The sequence below is a fragment of the Schistocerca americana genome, chromosome X, assembly GCF_021461395.2.
Source record: "Schistocerca americana isolate TAMUIC-IGC-003095 chromosome X, iqSchAmer2.1, whole genome shotgun sequence".
Taxonomy (NCBI): domain Eukaryota; kingdom Metazoa; phylum Arthropoda; class Insecta; order Orthoptera; family Acrididae; genus Schistocerca; species Schistocerca americana.
Window position 1 is genome coordinate 41378970 of NC_060130.1, and position 21890 is coordinate 41400859.

Below are 21890 nucleotides of genomic sequence, written 5' to 3' on the forward strand. Positions count from 1 at the left end.
AAGAAGACTGACTCTGCTTACTGTCTATGTTTTGAACCATTCCTGTGACACTAGATATAGATTCCGATGCTTCACTTCAGTTTTACTGTATCCCTTGGACCTTCTTGTTGACGATGCAACACAGAAATTGCCTCGGAATAAAATAGAAAACGCACAATGCCGACTTAAGTACAAGATGACTGACTCTTCTAACTGTCTATGTTTTGAACCATTCCTGTGTCCGTAGTTACAGGTTCCGATGCTTCACTTCAGGTTTATTGTATCCCTCTGACCTTCTTATTGACGATGAAACACAGAAATTGCATCGGAATTAAATAGAAAAGGCACAATGCCGACTTAAGTACAAGAAGACTGACTCTTCCTACTGTCTATGTTTTGAACCATTCCTGTGTCACTAGTTAGAGACTCCGATGCTTCACTTCAGGTTTACTGTATCCCTCTGACCTTCTTATTGACGATGAAACTCATTAACTGCATCGGAAATAAATTGAAAAGGGCACAATGCCGAGTTAAGTACAAGAAGACTGACTCTTCTTACCGTCTATGTTTTGAACCATTCTTGTGACACTAGTTATAGATTCCGATGCTTCACTTCAGGTTTACTGTATCCCTCTGACCTTCTTATTGACGATGAAACACAGAAAGTGCATCGGAATTAAATAGAAAAGGCACAAAGCAGACATAAGTACAAGAGGACTGACTCTCCCTACTGTCTATGTTTTGAACCATTCCTGTGGCACTAGTTATAGATTCCGATGCCTCACTTCAGGTTCACTGTATCCCTTAGTCCTTCTTATTGACGATTAAACACAGATATTGCATCGGAATTAAATACAAAAGGCACAATGCCGACGTAAGTACTAGAAGACTGACACTTCTTTCTGTCTATGATTTGAACCATTCCTGTGACACTAGTTATAGATTCCGATGCTTCACTTCAGGTTTACTGTATCCATCTGACCTTCTTATTGACGGTGAAACACAGAAATTGCATCGGAATTAAATAGAAAAGGCACAATGCCGACTTAAGTACAAGACGACTGACCCTTCTTACTGTCTATGATTTGAAATATTCCTGTGACACTAGTTATAGATTCCGATACTTCACTTCAGGTTTACTGTATCCCTTGGACCTTCTTATTGACGATGAAACACAGAAATTGCATCGGAATTAAACAGAAAAGGCACAATGCCGACTTAAGTACAAGAACACTGACTCTTCATACTGACAATGTTTTGAACCATTGCTGCGACGCTAGTTACAGATTCCGATGCTTCACTTCAGGTTTACTGTATCCCTCAACCTTCTTATTGAAGATGAAACACAGATAGTGCATCGGAGTTAAATACAAAAGGCACAATGCCGACTTAAGTACAAGACGACTGACTCTTCCTACTGACTATGTTTTGAACCACTCCTATGACACTAGTTATAGTTTTCGATGCTTCACTTCTGGATTACTGTATCCCTCTGACATTCTTTTTGACGATGCAACACATAAATTGCATCGGAATTAAATAGAAAAGGCACAATGCCGACTTAAGTACAAGAAAACTGACTCTTCCTACTGTCTATGTTTTGAACCATTCCTGTGACACTAGTTATAGATTCCGATGCTTCACTTCAGGTTTACTGTATCCCTCTGACCTTCTTATTGACGATGAAACACAGAAAGTGCATCGGAATTAAATAGAAAAGGCACAAAGCAGACATAAGTACAAGAGGACTGACTCTCCCTACTGTCTATGTTTTGAACCATTCCTGTGGCACTAGTTATAGATTCCGATGCTTTACTTCAGGTTCACTGTATCCCTTAGTCCTTCTTATTGACGATTAAACACAGATATTGCATCGGAATTAAATACAAAAGGCACAATGCCGACGTAAGTACTAGAAGACTGACTCTTCTTTCTGTCTATGATTTGAACCATTCCTGTGACACTAGTTATAGATTCCGATGCTTCACTTCAGGTTTACTGTATCCATCGGACCTTCTTATTGACGGTGAAACACAGAAATTGCATCGGAATTAAATAGAAAAGGCACAATGCCGACTTAAGTACAAGACGACTGACCCTTCTTACTGTCTATGATTTGAAATATTCCTGTGACACTAGTTATAGATTCCGATACTTCACTTCAGGTTTACTGTATCCCTTGGACCTTCTTATTGACGATGAAACACAGAAATTGCATCGGAATTAAACAGAAAAGGCACAATGCCGACTTAAGTACAAGAACACTGACTCTTCATACTGACAATGTTTTGAACCATTGCTGCGACGCTAGTTACAGATTCCGATGCTTCACTTCAGGTTTACTGTATCCCTCAACCTTCTTATTGAAGATGAAACACAGATAGTGCATCGGAGTTAAATACAAAAGGCACAATGCCGACTTAAGTACAAGACGACTGACTCTTCCTACTGTCTATGTTTTGAACCACTCCTATGACACTAGTTATAGTTTTCGATGCTTCACTTCTGGATTACTGTATCCCTCTGACATTCTTTTTGACGATGCAACACATAAATTGCATCGGAATTAAATAGAAAAGGCACAATGCCGACTTAAGTACAAGAAAACTGACTCTTCCTACTGTCTATGTTTTGAACCATTCCTGTGACACTAGTTATAGATTCCGATGCTTCACTTCAGGTTTACTGTATCCCTCTGACCTTCTTATTGACGATGAAACACAGAAAGTGCATCGGAATTAAATAGAAAAGGCACAAAGCAGACATAAGTACAAGAGGACTGACTCTCCCTACTGTCTATGTTTTGAACCATTCCTGTGGCACTAGTTATAGATTCCGATGCTTTACTTCAGGTTCACTGTATCCCTTAGTCCTTCTTATTGACGATTATACACAGATATTGCATCGGAATTAAATACAAAAGGCACAATGCCGACGTAAGTACTAGAAGACTGACTCTTCTTTCTGTCTATGATTTGAACCATTCCTGTGACACTAGTTATAGATTCCGATGCTTCACTTCAGGTTTACTGTATCCATCGGACCTTCTTACTGACGGTGAAACACAGAAATTGCATCGGAATTAAATAGAAAAGGCACAATGCCGACTTAAGTACAAGACGACTGACCCTTCTTACTGTCTATGATTTGAAATATTCCTGTGACACTAGTTATAGATTCCGATACTTCACTTCAGGTTTACTGTATCCCTTGGACCTTCTTATTGACGATGAAACACAGAAATTGCATCGGAATTAAACAGAAAAGGCACAATGCCGACTTAAGTACAAGAACACTGACTCTTCATACTGACAATGTTTTGAACCATTGCTGCGACGCTAGTTACAGATTCCGATGCTTCACTTCAGGTTTACTGTATCCCTCAACCTTCTTATTGAAGATGAAACACAGATAGTGCATCGGAGTTAAATACAAAAGGCACAATGCCGACTTAAGTACAAGACGACTGACTCTTCCTACTGTCTATGTTTTGAACCACTCCTATGACACTAGCTATAGTTTTCGATGCTTCACTTCTGGATTACTGTATCCCTCTGACATTCTTTTTGACGATGCAACACATAAATTGCATCGGAATTAAATAGAAAAGGCACAATGCCGACTTAAGTACAAGAAAACTGACTCTTCCTACTGTCTATGTTTTGAACCATTCCTGTGACACTAGTTATAGATTCCGATGCTTCACTTCAGGTTTACTGTATCCCTCTGACCTTCTTATTGACGATGAAACACAGAAAGTGCATCGGAATTAAATAGAAAAGGCACAAAGCAGACATAAGTACAAGAGGACTGACTCTCCCTACTGTCTATGTTTTGAACCATTCCTGTGGCACTAGTTATAGATTCCGATGCTTTACTTCAGGTTCACTGTATCCCTTAGTCCTTCTTATTGACGAATAAACACAGATATTGCATCGGAATTAAATACAAAAGGCACAATGCCGACGTAAGTACTAGAAGACTGACTCTTCTTTCTGTCTATGATTTGAACCATTCCTGTGACACTAGTTATAGATTCCGATGCTTCACTTCAGGTTTACTGTATCCATCGGACCTTCTTATTGACGGTGAAACACAGAAATTGCATCGGAATTAAATAGAAAAGGCACAATGCCGACTTCAGTACAAGAAGACTGACCCTTCTTACTGTCTATGATTTGAACCATTCCTGTGACCCTAGTTAGAGATTCCGATGCTTCACTTCAGGGTTACTGTATCCCTCTGACCTTCTTATTGACGATGAAACACAGTAATTGCATCGGAATTTAATTGAGAAGGGCACAATGCCGACTTAAGTACTAGAAGACTGACTCTTCTTACTGTATATGCTTTGAACCATTCCTGTGACACTAGTTATAGATTCCGATGCTTCACTTCAGGTTTAATGTATCCCTTGGATCCTCTTATTGACGATGAAACACAGAAATTGCATCGGAATTAGATACAAAAGCCACAATGCCTACTTAAGTACAAGAAGACTGTCTCTTCTTACTGACTATGTTTTGAACCATTCCTGTGACACTAGTTATATATTCCGATGCTTCACTTCAGGTTTACTGTATCCCTCTGATCTTCGGATTGACGATGAAACACAGAAAGTGCATCGGAATTAAATAGAAAAGGGACAATACCAACTTAAGTACAAGAAGACTGACTCTTCCTACTGTCAATGTTTTGAACCATTCCTGTGACACTAGTTATAGATTCCGATGCCTCACTTCAGGTTTACTGTATCCCTTGGACCTTCTTATTGACGATGAAACACAGAAATTGTATCGGAATTAAATACAAATGCCACAATGCCAACTTAAGTACAAGAAGACTGACTCTTCTTACTGACTATCTTTGGAACCATTCCTGTGACACTAGTTATAGATTCCGATGCTTCACTTCATTTTTACTGTATCCCTTGGACCTTCTTATTGACGATGAAACACAGATATTGCATCGGAATTAAATACAATAGGCACAATGCCGACGTAAGTACTATAAGACTGACTCTTCTTACTGACTATGTTTTGAACTATTCCTGTGGCACTAGTTAGAGATTCCGATGCTTCACTTCAGGTTTGCTATATCCCTCTGACCTTATTATTGACAATGAAACACAGAAATTGCATCGGAATTAAATTGAAAAAGCCACAATGCCGCCTTAAGTACAAGAAGACTGACTCTTCTTACTGTCTATGTTTTGCACCATTCCTGTGACACTAGTTATAGATTCCGATGCTTCACTTCAGGTTTACTGTATCCCTCTGACCTTCTTATTGACGGTGAAACACAGAAATTGCATCGGAATTAAATACAAAAGCCACAAAGCCGACTTAAGTACAAGAAGACTGACTCTTCTTACTGACTATGTTTTGAACCATTCCTGTGACACTAGTTATAGATTCCGATGCTTCACTTCAGGTTTACTGTATCCCTCAACCTTCTTATTGAAGATGAAACACAGATAGTGCATCGGAGTTAAACACAAAAGGCACAATGCCGACTTAAGTACAAGACGACTGGCTCTTCCTACTGTCTATGTTTTGAACCACTCCTATGACACTAGTTATAGTTTTCGATGCTTCACTTCTGGATTACTGTATCCCTCTGACCTTCTTTTTGACGATGCAACACAGAAATTGCATCGGAATTAAATAGAAAAGGCACAATGCCGACTTAAGTACAAGAAAACTGACTCTTCCTACTGTCTATGTTTTGAACCATTCCTGTGACACTAGTTATAGATTCCGATGCTTCACTTCAGGTTTACTGTATCCCTCTGACCTTCTTATTGACGGTGAAGCACAGAAATTGCATCGGAATTAAATACAAATGGCACACTGCCGACTTAAGTACAAGAAGACTGACTCTGCTTACTGTCTATGTTTTGAACCATTCCTGTGACACTAGGTATAGATTCCGATGCTTCACTTCAGTTTTACTGTATCCCTTGGACCTTCTTGTTGACGATGCAACACAGAAATTGCCTCGGAATAAAATAGAAAACGCACAATGCCGACTTAAGTACAAGATGACTGACTCTTCTAACTGTCTATGTTTTGAACCATTCCTGTGACCGTAGTTACACGTTCCGATGCTTCACTTCAGGTTTATTGTATCCCTCTGACCTTCTTATTGACGATGAAACACAGAAATTGCATCGGAATTAAATAGAAAAGGCACAATGCCGACTTAAGTACAAGAAGACTGACTCTTCCTACTGTCTATGTTTTGAACCATTCCTGTGTCACTAGTTAGAGACTCCGATGCTTCACTTCAGGTTTACTGTATCCCTCTGACCTTCTTATTGACGATGAAACACATTAACTGCATCGGAAATAAATTGAAAACGGCACAATGCCGAGTTAAGTACAAGAAGACTAACTCTTCTTACCGTCTATGTTTTGAACCATTCCTGTGACACTAGTTATAGATTCCGATGCTTAACTTCAGGTTTACTGTATCCCTCTGACCTTCTTATTGACGATGAAACACAGAAAGTGCATCGGAATTAAATAGAAATAGCACAAAGCAGACATAAGTACAAGAGGACTGACTCTCCCTACTGTCTATGATTTGAACCATTCCTGTGGCACTAGTTATAGATTCCGATGCCTCACTTCAGGTTCACTGTATCCCTTAGTCCTTCTTATTGTCGATTAAACACAGATATTGCATCGGAATTAAATACAAAAGGCACAATGCCGACGTAAGTACTAGAAGACTGACACTTCTTTCTGTCTATGATTTGAACCATTCCTGTGACACTAGTTATAGATTCCGATGCTTCACTTCAGGTTTACTGTATCCATCTGATCTTCTTATTGACGGTGAAACACAGAAATTGCATCGGAATTAAATAGAAAAGGCACAATGCCGACTTCAGTACAAGAAGACTGACCCTTCTTACTGTCTATGATTTGAAATATTCCTGTGACACTAGTTATAGATTCCGATACTTCACTTCAGGTTTACTGTATCCCTTGGACCTTCTTATTGACGATGAAACACAGAAATTGCATCGGAATTAAACAGAAAAGGCACAATGCCGACTTAAGTACAAGAACACTGACTCTTCATACTGACAATGTTTTGAACCATTGCTGCGACGCTAGTTACAGATTCCGATGCTTCACTTCAGGTTTACTGTATCCCTCAACCTTCTTATTGAAGATGAAACAACGATAGTGCATCGGAGTTAAATACAAAAGGCACAATGCCGACTTAAGTACAAGACGACTGACTCTTCCTACTGTCTATGTTTTGAACCACTCCTATGACACTAGTTATAGTTTTCGATGCTTCACTTCTGGATTACTGTATCCCTCTGACATTCTTTTTGACGATGCAACACAGAAATTGCATCGGAATTAAATAGAAAAGGCACAATGCCAACTTAAGTACAAGAAAACTGACTCTTCCTAATGTCTATGTTTTGAACCATTCCTGTGACACTAGTTATAGATTCCGATGCTTCACTTCAGGTTTACTGTATCCCTCTGACCTTCTTATTGACGGTGAAGCACAGAAATTGCATCGGAATTAAATACAAATGGCACAAAGCCGACTTAAGTACAAGAAGACTGACTCTGCTTACTGTCTATGTTTTGAACCTTTCCTGTGACACTAGATATAGATTCCGATGCTTCACTTCAGTTTTACTGTATCCCTTGGACCTTCTTGTTGACGATGCAACACAGAAATTGCCTCGGAATAAAATAGAAAACGCACAATGCCGACTTAAGTACAAGATGACTGACTCTTCTAACTGTCTATGTTTTGAACCATTCCTGTGACCGTAGTTACAGGTTCCGATGCTTCACTTCAGGTTTATTGTATCCCTCTGACCTTCTTATTGACGATGAAACACAGAAATTGCATCGGAATTAAATAGAAAAGGCACAATGCCGACTTAAGTACAAGATGACTGACTCTACCTACTGTCTATGTTTTGAACCATTCCGGTGTCACTAGTTAGAGACTCCGATGCTTCACATCAGGTTTACTATATCCCTCTGACCTTCTTATTGACGATGAAACACATTAACTGCATCGGAAATAAATTGAAAAGGGCACAATGCCGAGTTAAGTACAAGAAGACTGACTCTTCTTACCGTCTATGTTTTGAACCATTCCTGTGACACTAGTTATAGATTCCGATGCTTCACTTCAGGTTTACTGTATCCCTCTGACCTTCTTATTGACGATGAAACACAGAAAGTGCATCGGAATTAAATAGAAAAGGCACAAAGCAGACATAAGTACAAGAGGACTGACTCTCCCTACTGTCTATGTTTTGAACCATTCCTGTGGCACTAGTTATAGATTCCGATGCCTCACTTCAGGTTCACTGTATCCCTTAGTCCTTCTTATTGACGATTAAACACAGATATTGCATCGGAATTAAATACAAAAGGCACAATGCCGACGTAAGTACTAGAAGACTGACTCTTCTTTCTGCCTATGATTTGAACCATTCCTGTGACACTAGTTATAGATTCCGATGCTTCACTTCTGGTTTACTGTATCCATCTGACCTTCTTATTGACGGTGAAACACAGAAATTGCATCGGAATTAAATAGAAAAGGCACAATGCCGACTTCAGTACAAGAAGACTGACCCTTCTTACTGTCTATTATTTGAACCATTCCTGTGACACTAGTTAGAGATTCCGATGCTTCACTTCAGGGTTACTGTATCCCTCTGACCTTCTTATTGACGATGAAACACAGTAATTGCATCGGAATTTAATTGAGAAGGGCACAATGCCGACTTAAGTACTAGAAGACTGACTCTTCTTACTGTATATGTTTTGAACCATTCCTGTGACACTAGTTATAGATTCCGATGCTTCACTTCAGGTTTAATGTATCCCTTGGATCCTCTTATTGACGATGAAACACAGAAATTGCATCGGAATTAGATACAAAAGCCATAGTGCCTACTTAAGTACAAGAAGACTGTCTCTTCTTACTGACTATGTTTTGAACCATTCCTGTGACACTAGTTATAGATTCCGATGCTTCACTTCAGGTTTACTGTATCCCTCTGATCTTCGGATTGACGATGAAACACAGAAAGTGCATCGGAATTAAATAGAAAAGGCACAATACCAACTTAAGTACAAGAAGACTGACACTTCCTACTGTCAATGTTTTGAACCATTCCTGTGACACTAGTTATAGATTCCGATGCCTCACTTCAGGTTTACTGTATCCCTTGGACCTTCTTATTGACGATGAAACACAGAAATTGTATCGGAATTAAATACAAATGCCACAATGCCAACTTAAGTACAAGAAGACTGACTCTTCTTACTGACTATCTTTGGAACCATTCCTGTACACTAGTTATAGATTCCGATGCTTCACTTCATTTTTACTGTATCCCTTGGACCTTCTTATTGACGATGAAACACAGATATTGCATCGGAATTAAATACAATAGGCACAATGCCGACGTAAGTACTATACGACTGACTCTTCTTACTGACTATGTTTTGAACTATTCCTGTGGCACTAGTTAGAGATTCCGATGCTTCACTTCAGGTTTGCTATATCCCTCTGACCTTATTATTGACGGTGAAACACAGAAATTGCATCGGAATTAAATTGAAAAAGCCACAATGCCGACTTAAGTACAAGAAGACTGACTCTTCTTACTGTCTATGTTTTGCACCATTCCTGTGACTCTAGTTATAGATTCCGATGCTTCACTTCAGGTTTACTGTATCCCTCTGACCTTCTTATTGACGGTGAAACACAGAAATTGCATCGGAATTAAATACAAAAGCAACAAAGCCGACTTAAGTACAAGAAGACTGACTCTTCTTACTGACTATGTTTTGAACCATTCCTGTGACACTAGTTATAGATTCCGATGCTTCACGTCAGGTTTACTGTATCCCTCAACCTTCTTATTGAAGATGAAACACAGATAGTGCATCGGAGTTAAATACAAAAGGCACAATGCCGACTTAAGTACAAGACGACTGACTCTTCCTACTGTCTATGTTTTGAACCACTCCTATGACACTAGTTATAGTTTTCGATGCTTCACTTCTGGATTACTGTATCCCTCTGACATTCTTTTTGACGATGCAACACAGAAATTGCATCGGAATTAAATAGAAAAGGCACAATGCCAACTTAAGTACAAGAAAACTGACTCTTCCTAATGTCTATGTTTTGAACCATTCCTGTGACACTAGTTATAGATTCCGATGCTTCACTTCAGGTTTACTGTATCCCTCTGACCTTCTTATTGACGGTGAAGCACAGAAATTGCATCGGAATTAAATACAAATGGCACAATGCCGACTTAAGTACAAGAAGACTGACTCTGCTTACTGTCTATGTTTTGAACCATTCCTGTGACACTAGATATAGATTCCGATGCTTCACTTCAGTTTTACTGTATCCCTTGGACCTTCTTGTTGACGATGCAACACAGAAATTGCCTCGGAATAAAATAGAAAACGCACAATGCCGACTTAAGTACAAGATGACTGACTCTTCTAACTGTCTATGTTTTGAACCATTCCTGTGACCGTAGTTACAGGTTCCGATGCTTCACTTCAGGTTTATTGTATCCCTCTGACCTTCTTATTGACGATGAAACACAGAAATTGCATCGGAATTAAATAGAAAAGGCACAATGCCGACTTAAGTACAAGATGACTGACTCTACCTACTGTCTATGTTTTGAACCATTCATGTGTCACTAGTTACAGACTCCGATGCTTCACATCAGGTTTACTATATCCCTCTGACCTTCTTATTGACGATGAAACACATTAACTGCATCGGAAATAAATTGAAAAGGGCACAATGCCGAGTTACGTACAAGAAGACTGACTCTTCTTACCGTCTATGTTTTGAACCATTCCTGTGACACTAGTTATAGATTCCGATGCTTCACTTCAGGTTTACTGTATCCCTCTGACCTTCTTATTGACGATGAAACACAGAAAGTGCATCGGAATTAAATAGAAAAGGCACAAAGCAGACATAAGTACAAGAGGACTGACTCTCCCTACTGTCTATGTTTTGAACCATTCCTGTGGCACTAGTTATAGATTCCGATGCCTCACTTCAGGTTCACTGTATCCCTTAGTCCTTCTTATTGACGATTAAACACAGATATTGCATCGGAATTAAATACAAAAGGCACAATGCCGACGTAAGTACTAGAAGACTGACTCTTCTTTCTGTCTATGATTTGAACCATTCCTGTGACACTAGTTATAGATTCCGATGCTTCACTTCTGGTTTACTGTATCCATCTGACCTTCTTATTGACGGTGAAACACAGAAATTGCATCGGAATTAAATAGAAAAGGCACAATGCCGACTTCAGTACAAGAAGACTGACCCTTCTTACTGTCTATTATTTGAACCATTCCTGTGACACTAGTTAGAGATTCCGATGCTTCACTTCAGGGTTACTGTATCCCTCTGACCTTCTTATTGACGATGAAACACAGTAATTGCATCGGAATTTAATTGAGAAGGGCACAATGCCGACTTAAGTACTAGAAGACTGACTCTTCTTACTGTATATGTTTTGAACCATTCCTGTGACACTAGTTATAGATTCCGATGCTTCACTTCAGGTTTAATGTATCCCTTGGATCCTCTTATTGACGATGAAACACAGAAATTGCATCGGAATTAGATACAAAAGCCATAGTGCCTACTTAAGTACAAGAAGACTGTCTCTTCTTACTGACTATGTTTTGAACCATTCCTGTGACACTAGTTATAGATTCCGATGCTTCACTTCAGGTTTACTGTATCCCTCTGATCTTCGGATTGACGATGAAACACAGAAAGTGCATCGGAATTAAATAGAAAAGGCACAATACCAACTTAAGTACAAGAAGACTGACACTTCCTACTGTCAATGTTTTGAACCATTCCTGTGACACTAGTTATAGATTCCGATGCCTCACTTCAGGTTTACTGTATCCCTTGGACCTTCTTATTGACGATGAAACACAGAAATTGTATCGGAATTAAATACAAATGCCACAATGCCAACTTAAGTACAAGAAGACTGACTCTTCTTACTGACTATCTTTGGAACCATTCCTGTACACTAGTTATAGATTCCGATGCTTCACTTCATTTTTACTGTATCCCTTGGACCTTCTTATTGACGATGAAACACAGATATTGCATCGGAATTAAATACAATAGGCACAATGCCGACGTAAGTACTATACGACTGACTCTTCTTACTGACTATGTTTTGAACTATTCCTGTGGCACTAGTTAGAGATTCCGATGCTTCACTTCAGGTTTGCTATATCCCTCTGACCTTATTATTGACGGTGAAACACAGAAATTGCATCGGAATTAAATTGAAAAAGCCACAATGCCGACTTAAGTACAAGAAGACTGACTCTTCTTACTGTCTATGTTTTGCACCATTCCTGTGACTCTAGTTATAGATTCCGATGCTTCACTTCAGGTTTACTGTATCCCTCTGACCTTCTTATTGACGGTGAAACACAGAAATTGCATCGGAATTAAATACAAAAGCCACAAAGCCGACTTAAGTACAAGAAGACTGACTCTTCTTACTGACTATGTTTTGAACCATTCCTGTGACACTAGTTATAGATTCCGATGCTTCACGTCAGGTTTACTGTATCCCTCAACCTTCTTATTGAAGATGAAACACAGATAGTGCATCGGAGTTAAATACAAAAGGCACAATGCCGACTTAAGTACAAGACGACTGACTCTTCCTACTGTCTATGTTTTGAACCACTCCTATGACACTAGTTATAGTTTTCGATGCTTCACTTCTGGATTACTGTATCCCTCTGACCTTCTTTTTGACGATGCAACACAGAAATTGCATCGGAATTAAATAGAAAAGGCACAATGCCGACTTAAGTACAAGAAAACTGACTCTTCCTACTGTCTATGTTTTGAACCATTCCTGTGACACTAGTTATAGATTCCGATGCTTCACTTCAGGTTTACTGTATCCCTCTGACCTTCTTATTGACGGTGAAGCACAGAAATTGCATCGGAATTAAATACAAATGGCACACTGCCGACTTAAGTACAAGAAGACTGACTCTGCTTACTGTCTATGTTTTGAACCATTCCTGTGACACTAGATATAGATTCCGATGCTTCACTTCAGTTTTACTGTATCCCTTGGACCTTCTTGTTGACGATGCAACACAGAAATTGCCTCGGAATAAAATAGAAAACGCACAATGCCGACTTAAGTACAAGATGACTGACTCTTCTAACTGTCTATGTTTTGAACCATTCCTGTGACCGTAGTTACAGGTTCCGATGCTTCACTTCAGGTTTATTGTATCCCTCTGACCTTCTTATTGACGATGAAACACAGAAATTGCATCGGAATTAAATAGAAAAGGCACAATGCCGACTTAAGTACAAGATGACTGACTCTACCTACTGTCTATGTTTTGAACCATTCCTGTGTCACTAGTTAGAGACTCCGATGCTTCACATCAGGTTTACTATATCCCTCTGACCTTCTTATTGACGATGAAACACATTAACTGCATCGGAAATAAATTGAAAAGGGCACAATGCCGAGTTAAGTACAAGAAGACTGACTCTTCTTACCGTCTATGTTTTGAACCATTCCTGTGACACTAGTTATAGATTCCGATGCTTCACTTCAGGTTTACTGTATCCCTCTGACCTTCTTATTGACGATGAAACACAGAAAGTGCATCGGAATTAAATAGAAAAGGCACAAAGCAGACATAAGTACAAGAGGACTGACTCTCCCTACTGTCTATGTTTTGAACCATTCCTGTGGCACTAGTTATAGATTCCGATGCCTCACTTCAGGTTCACTGTATCCCTTAGTCCTTCTTATTGACGATTAAACACAGATATTGCATCGGAATTAAATACAAAAGGCACAATGCCGACGTAAGTACTAGAAGACTGACTCTTCTTTCTGTCTATGATTTGAACCATTCCTGTGACACTAGTTATAGATTCCGATGCTTCACTTCTGGTTTACTGTATCCATCTGACCTTCTTATTGACGGTGAAACACAGAAATTGCATCGGAATTAAATAGAAAAGGCACAATGCCGACTTCAGTACAAGAAGACTGACCCTTCTTACTGTCTATTATTTGAACCATTCCTGTGACACTAGTTAGAGATTCCGATGCTTCACTTCAGGGTTACTGTATCCCTCTGACCTTCTTATTGACGATGAAACACAGTAATTGCATCGGAATTTAATTGAGAAGGGCACAATGCCGACTTAAGTACTAGAAGACTGACTCTTCTTACTGTATATGTTTTGAACCATTCCTGTGACACTAGTTATAGATTCCGATGCTTCACTTCAGGTTTAATGTATCCCTTGGATCCTCTTATTGACGATGAAACACAGAAATTGCATCGGAATTAGATACAAAAGCCATAGTGCCTACTTAAGTACAAGAAGACTGTCTCTTCTTACTGACTATGTTTTGAACCATTCCTGTGACACTAGTTATAGATTCCGATGCTTCACTTCAGGTTTACTGTATCCCTCTGATCTTCGGATTGACGATGAAACACAGAAAGTGCATCGGAATTAAATAGAAAAGGCACAATACCAACTTAAGTACAAGAAGACTGACACTTCCTACTGTCAATGTTTTGAACCATTCCTGTGACACTAGTTATAGATTCCGATGCCTCACTTCAGGTTTACTGTATCCCTTGGACCTTCTTATTGACGATGAAACACAGAAATTGTATCGGAATTAAATACAAATGCCACAATGCCAACTTAAGTACAAGAAGACTGACTCTTCTTACTGACTATCTTTGGAACCATTCCTGTACACTAGTTATAGATTCCGATGCTTCACTTCATTTTTACTGTATCCCTTGGACCTTCTTATTGACGATGAAACACAGATATTGCATCGGAATTAAATACAATAGGCACAATGCCGACGTAAGTACTATACGACTGACTCTTCTTACTGACTATGTTTTGAACTATTCCTGTGGCACTAGTTAGAGATTCCGATGCTTCACTTCAGGTTTGCTATATCCCTCTGACCTTATTATTGACGGTGAAACACAGAAATTGCATCGGAATTAAATTGAAAAAGCCACAATGCCGACTTAAGTACAAGAAGACTGACTCTTCTTACTGTCTATGTTTTGCACCATTCCTGTGACTCTAGTTATAGATTCCGATGCTTCACTTCAGGTTTACTGTATCCCTCTGACCTTCTTATTGACGGTGAAACACAGAAATTGCATCGGAATTAAATACAAAAGCCACAAAGCCGACTTAAGTACAAGAAGACTGACTCTTCTTACTGACTATGTTTTGAACCATTCCTGTGACACTAGTTATAGATTCCGATGCTTCACGTCAGGTTTACTGTATCCCTCAACCTTCTTATTGAAGATGAAACACAGATAGTGCATCGGAGTTAAATACAAAAGGCACAATGCCGACTTAAGTACAAGACGACTGACTCTTCCTACTGTCTATGTTTTGAACCACTCCTATGACACTAGTTATAGTTTTCGATGCTTCACTTCTGGATTACTGTATCCCTCTGACCTTCTTTTTGACGATGCAACACAGAAATTGCATCGGAATTAAATAGAAAAAGCACAATGCCGACTTAAGTACAAGAAAACTGACTCTTCCTACTGTCTATGTTTTGAACCATTCCTGTGACACTAGTTATAGATTCCGATGCTTCACTTCAGGTTTACTGTATCCCTCTGACCTTCTTATTGACGGTGAAGCACAGAAATTGCATCGGAATTAAATACAAATGGCACACTGCCGACTTAAGTACAAGAAGACTGACTCTGCTTACTGTCTATGTTTTGAACCATTCCTGTGACACTAGATATAGATTCCGATGCTTCACTTCAGTTTTACTGTATCCCTTGGACCTTCTTGTTGACGATGCAACACAGAAATTGCCTCGGAATAAAATAGAAAACGCACAATGCCGACTTAAGTACAAGATGACTGACTCTTCTAACTGTCTATGTTTTGAACCATTCCTGTGACCGTAGTTACAGGTTCCGATGCTTCACTTCAGGTTTATTGTATCCCTCTGACCTTCTTATTGACGATGAAACACAGAAATTGCATCGGAATTAAATAGAAAAGGCACAATGCCGACTTAAGTACAAGATGACTGACTCTACCTACTGTCTATGTTTTGAACCATTCCTGTGTCACTAGTTAGAGACTCCGATGCTTCACATCAGGTTTACTATATCCCTCTGACCTTCTTATTGACGATGAAACACATTAACTGCATCGGAAATAAATTGAAAAGGGCACAATGCCGAGTTAAGTACAAGAAGACTGACTCTTCTTACCGTCTATGTTTTGAACCATTCCTGTGACACTAGTTATAGATTCCGATGCTTCACTTCAGGTTTACTGTATCCCTCTGACCTTCTTATTGACGATGAAACACAGAAAGTGCATCGGAATTAAATAGAAAAGGCACAAAGCAGACATAAGTACAAGAGGACTGACTCTCCCTACTGTCTATGTTTTGAACCATTCCTGTGGCACTAGTTATAGATTCCGATGCCTCACTTCAGGTTCACTGTATCCCTTAGTCCTTCTTATTGACGATTAAACACAGATATTGCATCGGAATTAAATACAAAAGGCACAATGCCGACGTAAGTACTAGAAGACTGACTCTTCTTTCTGTCTATGATTTGAACCATTCCTGTGACACTAGTTATAGATTCCGATGCTTCACTTCTGGTTTACTGTATCCATCTGACCTTCTTATTGACGGTGAAACACAGAAATTGCATCGGAATTAAATAGAAAAGGCACAATGCCGACTTCAGTACAAGAAGACTGACCCTTCTTACTGTCTATTATTTGAACCATTCCTGTGACACTAGTTAGAGATTCCGATGCTTCACTTCAGGGTTACTGTATCCCTCTGACCTTCTTATTGACGATGAAACACAGTAATTGCATCGGAATTTAATTGAGAAGGGCACAATGCCGACTTAAGTACTAGAAGACTGACTCTTCTTACTGTATATGTTTTGAACCATTCCTGTGACACTAGTTATAGATTCCGATGCTTCACTTCAGGTTTAATGTATCCCTTGGATCCTCTTATTGACGATGAAACACAGAAATTAGATCGGAATTAGATACAAAAGCCATAGTGCCTACTTAAGTACAAGAAGACTGTCTCTTCTTACTGACTATGTTTTGAACCATTCCTGTGACACTAGTTATAGATTCCGATGCTTCACTTCAGGTTTACTGTATCCCTCTGATCTTCGGATTGACGATGAAACACAGAAAGTGCATCGGAATTAAATAGAAAAGGCACAATACCAACTTAAGTACAAGAAGACTGACACTTCCTACTGTCAATGTTTTGAACCATTCCTGTGACACTAGTTATAGATTCCGATGCCTCACTTCAGGTTTACTGTATCCCTTGGACCTTCTTATTGACGATGAAACACAGAAATTGTATCGGAATTAAATACAAATGCCACAATGCCAACTTAAGTACAAGAAGACTGACTCTTCTTACTGACTATCTTTGGAACCATTCCTGTACACTAGTTATAGATTCCGATGCTTCACTTCATTTTTACTGTATCCCTTGGACCTTCTTATTGACGATGAAACACAGATATTGCATCGGAATTAAATACAATAGGCACAATGCCGACGTAAGTACTATACGACTGACTCTTCTTACTGACTATGTTTTGAACTATTCCTGTGGCACTAGTTAGAGATTCCGATGCTTCACTTCAGGTTTGCTATATCCCTCTGACCTTATTATTGACGGTGAAACACAGAAATTGCATCGGAATTAAATTGAAAAAGCCACAATGCCGACTTAAGTACAAGAAGACTGACTCTTCTTACTGTCTATGTTTTGCACCATTCCTGTGACTCTAGTTATAGATTCCGATGCTTCACTTCAGGTTTACTGTATCCCTCTGACCTTCTTATTGACGGTGAAACACAGAAATTGCATCGGAATTAAATACAAAAGCCACAAAGCCGACTTAAGTACAAGAAGACTGACTCTTCTTACTGACTATGTTTTGAACCATTCCTGTGACACTAGTTATAGATTCCGATGCTTCACGTCAGGTTTACTGTATCCCTCAACCTTCTTATTGAAGATGAAGCACAGAAATTGCATCGGAATTAAATACAAATGGCACACTGCCGACTTAAGTACAAGAAGACTGACTCTGCTTACTGTCTATGTTTTGAACCATTCCTGTGACACTAGGTATAGATTCCGATGCTTCACTTCAGTTTTACTGTATCCCTTGGACCTTCTTGTTGACGATGCAACACAGAAATTGCCTCGGAATAAAATAGAAAACGCACAATGCCGACTTAAGTACAAGATGACTGACTCTTCTAACTGTCTATGTTTTGAACCATTCCTGTGACCGTAGTTACAGGTTCCGATGCTTCACTTCAGGTTTATTGTATCCCTCTGACCTTCTTATTGACGATGAAACACAGAAATTGCATCGGAATTAAATAGAAACGGCACAATGCCGACTTAAGTACAAGAAGACTGACTCTTCCTACTGTCTATGTTTTGAACCATTCCTGTGTCACTAGTTAGAGACTCCGATGCTTCACTTCAGGTTTACTGTATCCCTCTGACCTTCTTATTGACGATGAAACACATTAACTGCATCGGAAATAAATTGAAAAGGGCACAATGCCGAGTTAAGTACAAGAAGACTGACTCTTCTTACCGTCTATTTTTTGAACCATTCCTGTGACACTAGTTATAGATTCCGATGCTTCACTTCAGGTTTACTGTATGCCTCTGACCTTCTTATTGACGATGAAACACAGAAAGTGCATCGGAATTAAATAGAAAAGGCACAAAGCAGACATAAGTACAAGAGGACTGACTCTAACTACTGTCTATGTTTTGAACCATTCCTGTGGCACTAGTTATAGATTCCGATGCCTCACTTCAGGTTCACTGTATCCCTTAGTGCTTCTTATTGACGATTAAACACAGATATTGCATCGGAATTAAATACAAAAGGCACAATGCCGACGTAAGTACTAGAAGACTGACTCTTCTCTCTGTCTATGATTTGAACCATTCCTGTGACACTAGTTATAGATTCCGATGCTTCACTTCAGGTTTACTGTATCCATCTGACCTTCGTATTGACGGTGAAACACAGAAATTGCATCGGAATTAAATAGAAAAGGCACAATGCTGACTTCAGTACAAGAAGACTGACCCTTCTTACTGTCTATGATTTGAACCATTCCTGTGACACTAGTTATAGATTCCGGTACTTCACTTCAGGTTTACTGTATCCCTTGGACCTTCTTATTGACGATGAAACACAGAAATTGCATCGGAATTAAACAGAAAAGGCACAATGCCGACTTAAGTACAAGAACACTGACTCTTCATACTGACAATGTTTTGAGCCATTGCTGCGACGCTAGTTATAGATTCCGATGCTTCACTTCAGGTTTACTGTATCCCTTGGACCTTCTTATTGACGATGAAACACAGATATTGCATCGGAATTAAATAGATAATGCACAATGCCGATTTAAGTACAAGAAGAATGACTCTTCTTACTGACGATGTTTTGAACCATTCCTGTGACACTAGTTAGAGCTTCCGATGCTTCACTTCAGGTTTACTGTATCCCTCTGACCTTCCTATTGACGATGAAATACAGTAATTGCATCGGAATTAAATTTGAAAGGGCATAATGCCGACTTAAGTACAAGAAGACTGACTCTTCGTACTGTCTATGTTTTGAACCATTCCTGTGACACTAGTTATAGATTCCGATGCTTCACTTCAGGTTTACTGTATCCCTTGGACCTTCTTATTGACGATGAAACACAGAAATTGCCTTGGAATTAAATACAAAATGCACAATGCCGACTTAACTACAAGAAGACTGACTCTTCTTACTGACTATTTTTTGAACCATTCCTGTGACACTAGTTGTAGATTCCGATGCTTCACTTCAGGTATACTGTATCCCTCTGACCTTCTTATTGACGATGAAACACAGAAATTGCATCGGAATTAAATACAAAATGCACAATGCCGACTTAAGTACATGTAGACTAACTCTTCCTACTGTCTATGTTTTAAAACATTCCTATGACACTAGTTATAGATTCCGACGCTTCATTTCAGGTTTACTGTATCCCTTTGACCTTCTTATTGACGATGAAACACAGAAATTGCATCGGAATTAAATACAAAAGGCACAATGCTGACTTAAGTACAATAAGACTGACCTTTCTTACTGTCTATGCTTTGAACCATTCCAGTGACACTAGTTATAGATTCCGATGCTACACTTCAGGTTTACTGTATCCCTGTGACCTTCTTATTGACGATGAAACACAGAAATTGCTTCGGAGTTAAATACAAAACGCACAATGCCGACTTAAGTACAAGAAGACTGACTATTCTTACTGACTGTTTCGGACCATTCCTGTGACACTAGTTATAGATTCCGATGCTTCACTTCAGGTTTACTGTTTCCCTCTGACCTTCTTATTGACGGTGAAGCACAGAAACTGCATCGGATTTAAATACAAATGGCACAATGCCGACTTAAGTACAAGAAGACTGACTCTCCTTACTGTCCATGTTTTGAACCATTCCTGTGACACTAGATATAGATTCCGATGCATCACTTCAGTTTTACTGTATCCCTTGGACCTTCTTGTTGACGATGAAACACAGAAATTGCCTCGGAATAAAATAGGAAACGCACAATGCCGACTTAAGTACAAGATGACTGACTCTTCTTACTGTCTATGATTTGAACCATTCCTGTGACCGTAGTTACAGATTCCGATGCTTCACTGCAGGTTTATTGTATCCTTCTGACCTTCTTATTGACAATGAAACACAGAAATTGCATCGGAATTAAATAGAAAAGGCACAATGCCGACATAAGTACAAGTAGACTGACTCTTCCTACTGTCTATGCTTTGAACCATTCCTGTGACACTAGTTATAGATTCCGATGCTTCACTTCAGGTTTACTGTATCCCTTAGACGTACTTATTGACGATGAAACACAGAAATTGCATCGGAATTAAATAGAAAAAGCACAATGCCGACTTAAGTACAAGAAGACTGACTCTTCTTTCTGACTATGTTTTGAACCATTCCTGCGACGCTAGTTACAGATTCCCTTGCTTCACTTCAGGCTTACTGGATCCCTTGGACCTTCTTATTGACGATGAAAGACAGATATTGCATCGGAATTAAATACAAAATGCACAATGCCGATTTAAGTCCAAGAAGACTGACTCTTCTTACTGACGATTTTTGAACCATTCCTGTGACACTAGTTAGAGCTTCCGATGCTTCACTTCAGGTTTACTGTATCCCTCTGACCTTCCTATTGACGATGAAACACAGTAATTCCATCGGAATAAAATTGAAAAGGGCATAATGCCGACTTAAGTACAAGAAGTCCGACTCTTCTTACTGTCTATGTTTTGAACCATTCCTGTGACACTAGTTATATATTTCGATGCTTCACTTCTGGTTTACTGTATCCCTTGGACCTTCTTATTGACGATGAAACACAGAAATTGCCTCGGAATTAAATACAAAAGACACAATGCCGACTTAACTTCAAGAAGACTGACTCATCTTACTGACTATTTTTTGAACCATTCCTGTGCCACTAGTTATCGATTCCGATGCTTCACTTCAGGTTTACTGTATCCCTTGGACCTTCTTATTGACGATAAAACACAGAAATTGCATCTGAATAAAATACAAAAGGCACAATGCCGACTTAAGTACAAGAAGACTGACTCTTCCTACTGTCTATGTTTTGAACCATTCC